This window comes from Mauremys reevesii, linkage group 2 (genome assembly GCF_016161935.1).
Source record: "Mauremys reevesii isolate NIE-2019 linkage group 2, ASM1616193v1, whole genome shotgun sequence".
Classification (NCBI taxonomy): domain Eukaryota; kingdom Metazoa; phylum Chordata; order Testudines; family Geoemydidae; genus Mauremys; species Mauremys reevesii.
The window spans coordinates 215565398-215575487 of record NC_052624.1 but is presented as its reverse complement, the minus strand read 5'-3'; the positions used below and the strand labels follow the sequence as shown (position 1 = coordinate 215575487).

Genomic DNA, 10090 nt, shown 5'->3' with positions numbered 1-10090 from the left:
CTCTTTTCAGTGAGGTATCTTTTTAAATTTTTTGAGTTACTTGACAAATCCATCCTTGAAACTCTGTGCTTTTCTTTTGTGGAATTTAGTAGGTTTTGGGGGTCAGTGGAAGTAGATTCCTTTGTTATCCCCTCAAAACTCAGGTTTCAGGCAACCACGTAATTCTGGCCCTCTGCTGATCTTCTCAACACAAATATTTTTAATATAATCTTTCTATTGTTTTCATTAAAAAAACACCTGAAACAAATCAAGGGGGGAGAATTAAGGGGGGAAAAATCTGTTAACATTTATTTACCACTGTGTCTTAGTAATGGTCACAATTCATTATCTATGAAGGGTATACAGAAATATTTAAGGCGCAGGAAGGGAAAGTTAATTGCTATGAAATCATTAACACAGGATCCAGTATTTTATGTACACGTCTGAAAGAAAATTGTGCACCCAGTCTGTGGCAGATCTGGATGTTTCCCATTTATATAGTTGGATGCCAATAGCCAAAAGAGCCTAAGTGACTTTTGGAAATTAGACTTAGGAGCCCAAGTCATTTTGGCACTTTTGAAAATATTGCCCTGGGTTCATGGTGTGTTCATAGTATGCCTCAGGGCACAGTAACTGAGTTTTATTTTCCTAGTTATTATGAGATAAAGCAAAGAAACTTCTGGAAGAGCTTTCAGTGGTACAGTCCCAGTGACTATCCAAAGACCTCACCGAATAGAAAACATAATGGTTTTACTTATTTTTGCCAGGCTTCTCAGCTAATAGGGCTCCCCACCAGCCAACTGTTGAAATCGGTTCACAGCCTGAGTGATACTGCCGGCTGTAAGAACTATTATTTTGTCTCTCTGCATAATCACTTTAATTTGCTTTTCTCCTTAGCTGACCAAGTTTTGATATGGAAAATGAGAACACCTTTCTTCTAGGGGCACATATTGTCATTGGTGCAGGGTGTGCAAAAAGTAGGTCAGATTGAGAATGAGGCTTGCTAATGGGAGGAGGGAAGGTTTGTAAGTTGGAGTACTTGTCAGTGCTGGCGGCAAGGGAAAGGGGATTTGGAAGTGCTTGACATTGCAGGAGGATTTACAGACATGCCATCTCTCATGAATTTATGGTGAGAGATACAATTTCTAAGTAAAATTAAGCCTCACTCATGATCTCACAATAGGACTCTCAAATCTCAGGATTTTGTGCAGCTGGGCTCTGGCTGTTAGTCCTAGGCGACAGGGCTCTGGCTGTCAGCCTGGGACATGGGAGGGGGACCCCACTGCAGCCCCTCCAGGCCTGAGCAGGGTGAAGGACCCTAAGAGGAGCAGAGGTGAGGCTGGGAGAGCTGAACTATGGCCTGGGGGCTGCAGGGGGGCTGAAGTGAGTATGGTGGGAGCTGATGGGGTAGGGGGCTGTATTGATGGTGGGTTCTGAGCAGATGGAGTGAGTGATGAGAGGGTGAACTGAGGGTGGTGGGGATTGATGTGGTGGTGGGGTGAACTGAGGGGAGCTGAACTGAGGAAGATTGGGTGGAGAATAGAACTGATGGGGGACTGGAGGACAGGATTAATTGCTGGGTAGGAGACAGGCAGATGTGGCGGTGAGAGCACCTGCAGCAGAGGCCAAAATCATATTATCTAGTACATGGGGGAGAGCGGTCAGCACTAATTGTCACATGCACACACCATGAGGATGGGCAGGGGAAGTTCAAAAATCAAGAGACTGACCTAAAAACACAATATAATGTTATTATAAAAGTCATGATTTTTCAGGCCAATCTCATGATTTTGGAGGGGTCTGACTCATGATTTTTGCTTTCTTGAAGTTGGCGATACTGGATTTGGCAGATGGAAAACTGAGGTCAAGTTTAGAATTCTTATCACTATGACAGTGCCTGCTTGTGACCTTTCCTCCTGTTCCCTGATTACCCAGTGGTATTCTAGCTCCGTCCTCCTCACCCCTGGGCTTCCATGCCACATCCAGAGATTTATCTCCCCTCCTTTTTTCTCCTAACATTTTCCCTGAGTTGGTTTCCTTTGATTTATATTCATTTTATTATTGTACAGTTCTCTGACTGCCTGGGTGGCAGGGAGGGAAGTGGATATGCTTTAAATCTAAAACTTTTATTACCATATTATCTTAAGTATGAACTTGGCCTAGCTGTGTCTTGGCTGGGCCCTTCTCAGTTAAATCATTGGTGTTCTGTATGTAGTTCAGACTCTGAAGTGTGCCAGATTGTCTGGCACCAAGATTCTGAGGTTCCCAAATTCCACTGCATGGCAGAGTGTAGAAAAATGTAACAGAGAGAGGGTTGGGTGTGATGCTTCTTACTGTGGATGTGTGACAAGAAAAGGAGAAAGCTGTAGCCCCTGTTTGTCTGACAAGAAGAGCAATGATTGAGATGGAACTGTATGCAGACTGTCCTCACCTGTCCAATCCCATTGCCACAATAATATCATAAAAATGTAGGACTGGAAGGCACATCTAGTCCAGTTCCCTGCACTGAGGCAGAACTAAGTATTATCTAGACCGGGGGAGGGGGCAAATTTTTTGGCCTGAGGGCCGCATCGGGTTTTGTAAATTGTATGGCGGGCCGGTTAGGGGGGAGGGGGTCGTGGCCTGGCCCCCTCCTCCTATCTGCCCCCCCCCCGGACTCCTGCCCCATCCAACCCCCCCATTCCCAGATGGCCCCTCTGGGACCCCTGCCCCATCCGACCACCCTTTCTCCCTGCCCCTGACTGCCCCCTGCCACCCCATCCAACCCCCCCCCTTTCTGACTGCTCACTGAAACCCCTGCCCCCATTCAACCCCCTGATTCCCCCGTGACCACCATCTACACCCCCACCCCCTGACCACCACCCCAAACTCCCCTGCCCTCTATCCAACGCCCCCACTCTCTGCCGCCTTACCGCGCTGCCTGGAGCACTGGTGGCTGGCGGCGCTACAGCCATGCTGACCGGCTAGAGCTGGGCCACACCACCGCCACCACCACTCAGCACAGAGCACTGGGTCAGGCCGGGCTCTGCAGCTGCGCTGCCCCAGGAGCTCACAGCCCCAACGCCCAGAGCACTGCGCTGCTGGCGGAGCGAGCTGAGGCTGTGGGGGAGGGGGACAGCAGAGGAGGGGCCAGGGTGAGCCTCCCAGGCCAGGAGCTCGGGGGCCAGGCAGGACGGTCCCGTGGGCCAGATGTGGCCCATGGGCTGTAGTTTGCCCACCCCTGATCTAGACCATCCCTGTCAGATGTTTGTCTAACCTGCTCTTAAAAACCTCCAGTGACAGAGATTCCATAATTTAGGTAATTTGTTCCAGCACTTAACTATGCTTAGAGGTAGCAAGTTTTTCTTAATGTCTAACCTAAATTTCTTACAATGGGACACATGCATCCATATATTACATGTGCATTTCAGATTTCCAGTCAAACCTTTGTCCCTTGCTAATTCCTTTCGTATTTTTTCCCTTTGCTAGTGTCTGATAGTCCTCATACCACAATACCACGTTTGTTGCGAACCTGCCAGGACAGGAGAGTGAGACTGAAGCCTCTAAGACACAGACCTATGTTGGGGGAAAGGAGCAATAAGGAGTCCAATCCTAATTCTGAGGACAGATAGATGAGAATAGGTGGGAAAACTACTGTAAAACTTCATAGCTGCCTTGGTGGTAAAACTAGGCTGATCAAAACACTGAAGAATATACTGTATGTAGGGTACAATCCATCAACCTCAATGAGTGCAGGATTAGGTGTTTAATAGGCCTCCATCTTTAATATCTGTTTCTTTGATCATGGCAAAGATCTGAGTTAGTGTGTAAGGCCCCCTCCCCCATACAGAAAAGAGTTAAAATCTACAATGTCATGCCATGAATTTAATGTCTCGTGGGAAGTGAATTATCTGAGTTTTATTTAAGTATTTGGTTCTACAGAATCTATTTTAAATCAGTGTCCTAGGTGTAATTTCAGAGTGTTACAATAGAACAAAGATAATCCCACTTATAAAGGGGATATATATATATATATATATTTGGGCTCTAACCCAGCTATCCTGCAAAGACTGGAGTTCAGTTAGTATTCTGAATATTGGAGAGGCAGTGGGAAAAGAAGGGAAATATAAGGAATGTCCCTACATGTGAATGGTCGTTCTGCCATAAAGAATCTCAGTCAAATCAAGAAAGGAAACTGAAACAAGAAGTGTTTTCTTTAGGGCATGTAATAAATATAGTCCTAAAGTTCCCCCTCTCCAGGATCAGAGAAACAGTCTCAGGATTGAGCAAAACTCCTTGATTCCCTCTTTCTTCAAGGTCAAAGCAAACAAATAAAATCACCCTAAACTCTTTCCCACATCTGCATTCCTCCTTTATTCAGGAGAGAAACAAAATTCCCAAGTTCCCCTTTTTGGAGGGTGGTGGTAGGGAGAGTTAAACAAACAAACTCACAGCTATTTGGCTCTCCAGCTACGGACTGCTCCTTTCTCCCTGTACATGTTAAGTGAACACACAGTTGACCATAGTTTTTATATAAATAATTAGTAATAGACACTTTAAATTAGCAAATACCTGTCCAAGTGCTTTAGGTTTAGCCTGGACAATCCCAAATGTGTGAACATAGAGGATAGATGAAACTGACAACAAAGAGGTGGGGGAGTGAAGCAGAGAAGGAGCTGGAGATTTGATTTTTGTGGACATCAGCCTCACGTGTCATGAATAGTGGACTGACAAAGTTCCCATTCCCATACAAACTCTGAATGAGAAATAAATAAAAATCCAGGACCCCATCCCACAATACACACCCTTCCATCCTTGCTTCATCCCATCACCGCCTCTTTGTCTGTTTTAGTGTCCCATTTATCCTGATGGCAAAGAAAGACTAATGATCTAATATACATCAGTATGAGATTAGAATCTGAAGTAACGAAATTGATGTAAAGAGTTATTCTTTTTACACCAATGTGAGAATAGTCATGCCCTGTAATTGTAAGCAAAACTGACCTCTGCCTCTTTTTTTTCAGAGAGCTGGAACATCAAGTCAGTGAGCAGAACTGCACGTGCAATCTCACCCAGTTCTGAATGTATGAATTCTTTCTTCATTTTTGATAATGAATACTCTGAAACTCTAGCCAAAAACTAAACAAGAAAGGTATATGTAACAAATTTAATTCTGACTCATCCTCCACTTTATGATTCAGTATATTTCTATAACACTTACTCCTGCAGCTGGGCACTGGGGGTGGGGGGTAGGGTGTGTGTGTGTCTGGGCTGCGGGGAAGGGGTTGGGGTGGCGCAGCAGGGCTCTCTGGGGAAGAGTGAAGTGTGTGGGCCTCGGGGGCAACCTGTGGCTGGGCTCTGGGGGAAGGAGTGTGAGTGTCTGGGCTGGGGAGCACAGCTGGGCTGCAAGGGGTGGGGCGAGTGTCTGGACTAGGGGTGACCTGCAGCTGGGCTCTGGGGGGAGGGGTGTGTGTATATGGCTCCCTGGCTGGGATCTGGGGGAGGGGGGCAGGGAGCAGAGATACAGGCACTGAGTTGTCATATGGGTTTCTTTAACTGTCTTCTGCTAGGGAGATTTTTTTGTCTATATTGTTACAGACATAGTTGCTAACAGGTATTTTGAAATAAATTACCAAAAGAATTGAAACTGGTATGATTATATAGCGATATTTTGAGAAATAAAATATGCAGAATTTAAAATATGTGCAGAATTTTTAATTTTTTGGTGCAGAATTCCCCCAGAACTGAATACTGGTAATACTTGATCAGGAATTTCTAATACTAATATATTGCCAAATAATATGACAAATTACCATCCTGTTTCCCATATTACCAGCACCCTTCATTGTCCAAGTAGAACACATTTAAACAAGTGGCCATGGATGCAATATGAAAATGAAATATTTGCTACATGAGGTTTCATCAGTAAATAGGACTACAAAAATCTTTTCAAGATGAATTGCAATTATCTTGGGTTATGCAAGAGATTGATACTGCAGGCTTGGAGAATCTTTCGAGTCCTAGTTTGAAGAGATTGGTATGTTGATATGACAGAAATTACTTCCAAAGAGCACAATATTTAGAAGATGAATGACAACATTGATGAATGTAATATATGAGAGGAATTTGTTCCATCTAAAGCAAAACATAGATATACAAGAAGCCACATGATTTCTAAGGAGAATAGATGTGGAACAGTTCAGGATTTAGTTTTTGTAAATCTTTGCTTTTTACTTGCCTGTAGCTTTTGAAATGTTGATGTATAATTTTGTATAGTTTTAAATCCCAAGAAGACATAATACAAATACAAATAGTTCAGTACATTTATTGTATTTCTAAATCCAAGTGTAATGTGGACACTTGTCCAAAAATCATTACACAAATGGTATTAATGACACCTTTGCTGGCAGTCTCAGCAGGGAGACTAAGGACTGAATGGGGTTGGGAGACTTAACTACCCTTTCACCCCAGAGGTGGTCTCAAGGCTAGGGGTGAGTCAGATTCGTGGGACAACATGGAAAGATAGGGATTTATTCCTTGTATGCACTGTTTCATATTATTGCACCCTACACAATTGCTATAGTGAAATAAGTTATTTGTTACACCCATTTTTCACTGCTGGCCAGGTTGATATATTTGGAAAGTGTTTATTGACGTGACTAAGAATTTAACTGCTTCCCTTGTTTGTTAAATAGTCGTAATTCCTTTTCTTTCTGCATTGAATAGAATATTTTTACTTTGAAAATTAATACAGCATTTTTGAAAAGTGGAACATGAAAAAGTAGAGAAAAATAGAAGCAGAGATGAATGGAAATATACTCGTAGAAGATTGTCCAATAACCACAGTGGCCTCAATTCTTGGGTCCAGCCAAGCTGTGGGGAGTGCAGGACCCAAAGGAAAAACGAAGGTACCTTTTGCAGCTCCCAGTTTTGGGACTGGCTGGGAGCTGATTTTAGCTTTTGTTTAATTTACACCTTACTGCCTACAGCCCCAAAGGGTGACTGAAGATTTGAGGGGCAGTACAGCCATGCCGTTTTCCCCCAGCTACACCTACTACAATAATATCTGTTGAGGGTATTAGAGCGATTTGTCTGGCTTGTTGCTACCCAGGGATTACTGTTATAGTGGGGAAAATTTCTGTGTATCCTGTTAATTACTTGTAATTCAAATCTGTTGAGATAATGTTATCAGATGTTTTAAGAGCAAGATGATACAGCTTAAGTGTCATAAGTGTTCGGGTGTGCGCAGCTGAGTCTACACCTCGTTTGGATCCGCAGAGCTCTTTGAAAAGGTGTGTGATCCAGTTACAGCTCAGTTGGCTAATTTGTAAAGAGCTAAACGCTGCGATCTTGAGTCCTATTGTTGTCAAGCAAAAGTCGGCTTAATGAAATGCAACTGAGTTTGTTTTTGCTTGCTTGTAAAGATCTGAGGAATTGTCGTAAAAGAAACAATTTCTGCAGTGTAAGTGGAGTGTATTGTGGTAAAGAGTATAGGTTTTATTCCCACTACTAATGAGCTAAGAATTGGAGGTAGGTATTCTTGCTGTTGGCTGCAAAGCAGAATATTCCTTCCGAAATAACTTGTGCTGGAAAGTGAGGCTTTCTGGTGACTGAGAAGATGAGAATGTCATTTCCCCTGAGTCGTTTGGGCAAGGAGGGGCTAGAGAACAGTGACTCACACATAGCTGAAGTTGTTTCTTCGTAAGGGGAATTAGCTCAAATGGTAGAGCGCTCGCTTAGCATGCGAGAGGTAGCGGGATCGATGCCCGCATTCTCCAGGAGGCTTTTTTTTAAATCAGAGAACATTTATTTCAAAGTGAAGAATATGCATATTTTAAGTTATTTCTTGAGGCTTTCTGATTTTAGAAAGTGATTTTTGGGGGCGTTTTGTTTTGTGGGAAGGTCGGTTTGTGATCTGTTTTCTCGAAGATTATCACAGCTGCATGCACATGAGAGAGGTAATTCTTGACAGCCAAAAAAAATTGAAACAAAAGGACTGCAAGAGTTGCCACCTGTTGCTTGTGATTTTTGTCTCTGATATTTCACTTATCTAAATACTCGTCCTTATTTTCTTTTTAATTTCTAGATGCATCCTGCTCTTAACATTTTTGTAAGGGATCAAAATAAATGTACATATTAAATCAATCCACCACATTTAAATAAAGGGATGTGCGCAATATGCTTGAATGATATTTTAACTCTTTATTGGAGATAAACATAATGTTGACAGTAAAAATTATTTTCTTTCATAAGTATTGAAAGAACGTGCACAATGCAAAGGATAAGGCAATTCAACAGAGGTTGAGTTATAGCAGGTATAAATAGAATTTTTGTAAAAGCTATGTCAGGGATGATTTTTTAATGAGGTCATCCCACTTGCAAATATGGTTAGGGCAGAGGGTTGTGTCATTTGTCTGTTTTTATAGCATGGAAAAACAAGGTGACCAGGAGGCATGTGGCAATTCCAAGAGAAATTGGTGTCCATAAAAATATCTTTAACATTATATTAAAGAGGCAAAATGAGTGAGGTAATCTCTTACTGTGCCATCTTCTTTTGGTGAAAGAGGCAAGCTTTTGAGTTTACATAGAGCTGTTCTTCAGAACTGGGAAAGGTACTCAATGTTGCAGCTAACTATGAGGTGGAACAGAATACCATTATTTAACTCTTCTATAAACTATGTGTTCAATTGTCATGGAATGTGAGTATTTTCATATCTAATACTGAGACCTCATGTTCATCTGATTATCCACCTATCTAATCCTTTTCAGAGTCTCTGCTTCACAGGATAGAGTTTCCCATCCTGTAAGTATGGCCTATGGTCTTTGTTCCTCTAAGCATACATTTACATTTAGCCATATTAAAATGCATATTGTTTGTTTGCGCCCAATTTAGAAAATCTGTGCATATTGCTCACAATCCACTGACCTGTCCTCTTCATTATTAACCACTCCCCCAGCTTTTGTCTCATCTGCAAACTTTCAGTGATGATTTTGTTTTTTTCCAGGTCATTGATAAATTTTTTAAATAGTGTAGGTCCAAGAACTGATCCCTGCGGGGGATCTCTATCTGAAATATACAGAATGTCTTTGAAACTGGCATGATTTTTCACAAATGGTAGAAACTTTTCTTGTGCAACCACTGTAATTGACATGTTAATTACCAAAAAGCGAGACCCTGGTGTGGTCTTGTGATATTAGTGTCTGGGGAGACTGCCACAGAGTGGTTGCAGATTTTGCTGCTGTTGATCAAAGACTATGAACCCAGTGACCCTAGCTGTTCCATTGTGTTTTATTCTGAGAATAAGATGCATGTTGGTAAACCTCAGTGCTCAAGAGAGACGTTAAAGCAATGCTGCGAAGCTTTGTAGGGGCAAAATATATCGTGCAATGAGAGTAATGAGATGTGCTTGCTTTTAAACAAGCGACCACTTCAGTTTGAGTGTGGAAAAAGTAACTGAACACCCAAAAGGATGAGAGCTGGTGAAGGTCACGGTTGGTCAGACTGATGAGACAGCCTCTCAGAGGTGACGGAAACATTCTAGTGTTTGAAAGAATTGTACTTCCTGAGTAGGCTGAGCAGCTCTCTGTGAGTTCTTGCTAGTGCTAAATGGGTCTGAGGAATCATGAGAGACCATTTTATTCTGTGATTGGAGAATTTGCAGTGTGTGAAGAGAACTGCTCAAAAACTTTTTGTAAACAACCTATTCTACAACTAACTAGGAGGGGAATTAGCTCAAATGGTAGAGCGCTCGCTTAGCATGTGAGAGGTAGTGGGATCGATGCCCGCATTCTCCACTAAAAATTTTTAATAGGGGCAGGGAGCAAATAGCAATTAAACCTTTTTTTCTTTACCCTTCTGTATTCTTCTATGTGATGTTTTTTGTTTTAATTTACATTTCTTGTTTCTCAGACTTGTATGTGCAACAAACAGAAGAAAATTCAATTAATATTGATCTGAAGAAGGCTCGTACACAATTAATTACTTGATTTTTGTTATTGGAAAATCAGTTAATACAAAATGATTTGTCCCATTGATTATTTAATAAAAATAACAAACGTAATCAGAACTCTTTAAATGATTACACATATCCTGAAAACCTTCTTTTCTGCTGTTCTCTCCTTTCCCCCATGG

At 42.1% G+C, this 10090-nt stretch overlaps 1 long non-coding RNA gene and 1 other non-coding gene across 2 annotated transcripts; both read left to right on the top strand.

Moving 5' to 3' along the window:
* Window positions 1–1220: 1220 nt before the first annotated feature.
* Window positions 1221–9889, top strand: LOC120399273. Its single transcript, XR_005595062.1, has 5 exons — window positions 1221–1312; window positions 4983–5110; window positions 6713–6866; window positions 8728–8761; window positions 9869–9889. It is a non-coding gene; the product is annotated as an uncharacterized LOC120399273 (long non-coding RNA).
* TRNAA-AGC lies at window positions 7664–7736 on the top strand. The gene has a single exon. It is a non-coding gene; the product is annotated as a tRNA-Ala (tRNA).
* Window positions 9890–10090: the final 201 nt, after the last annotated feature.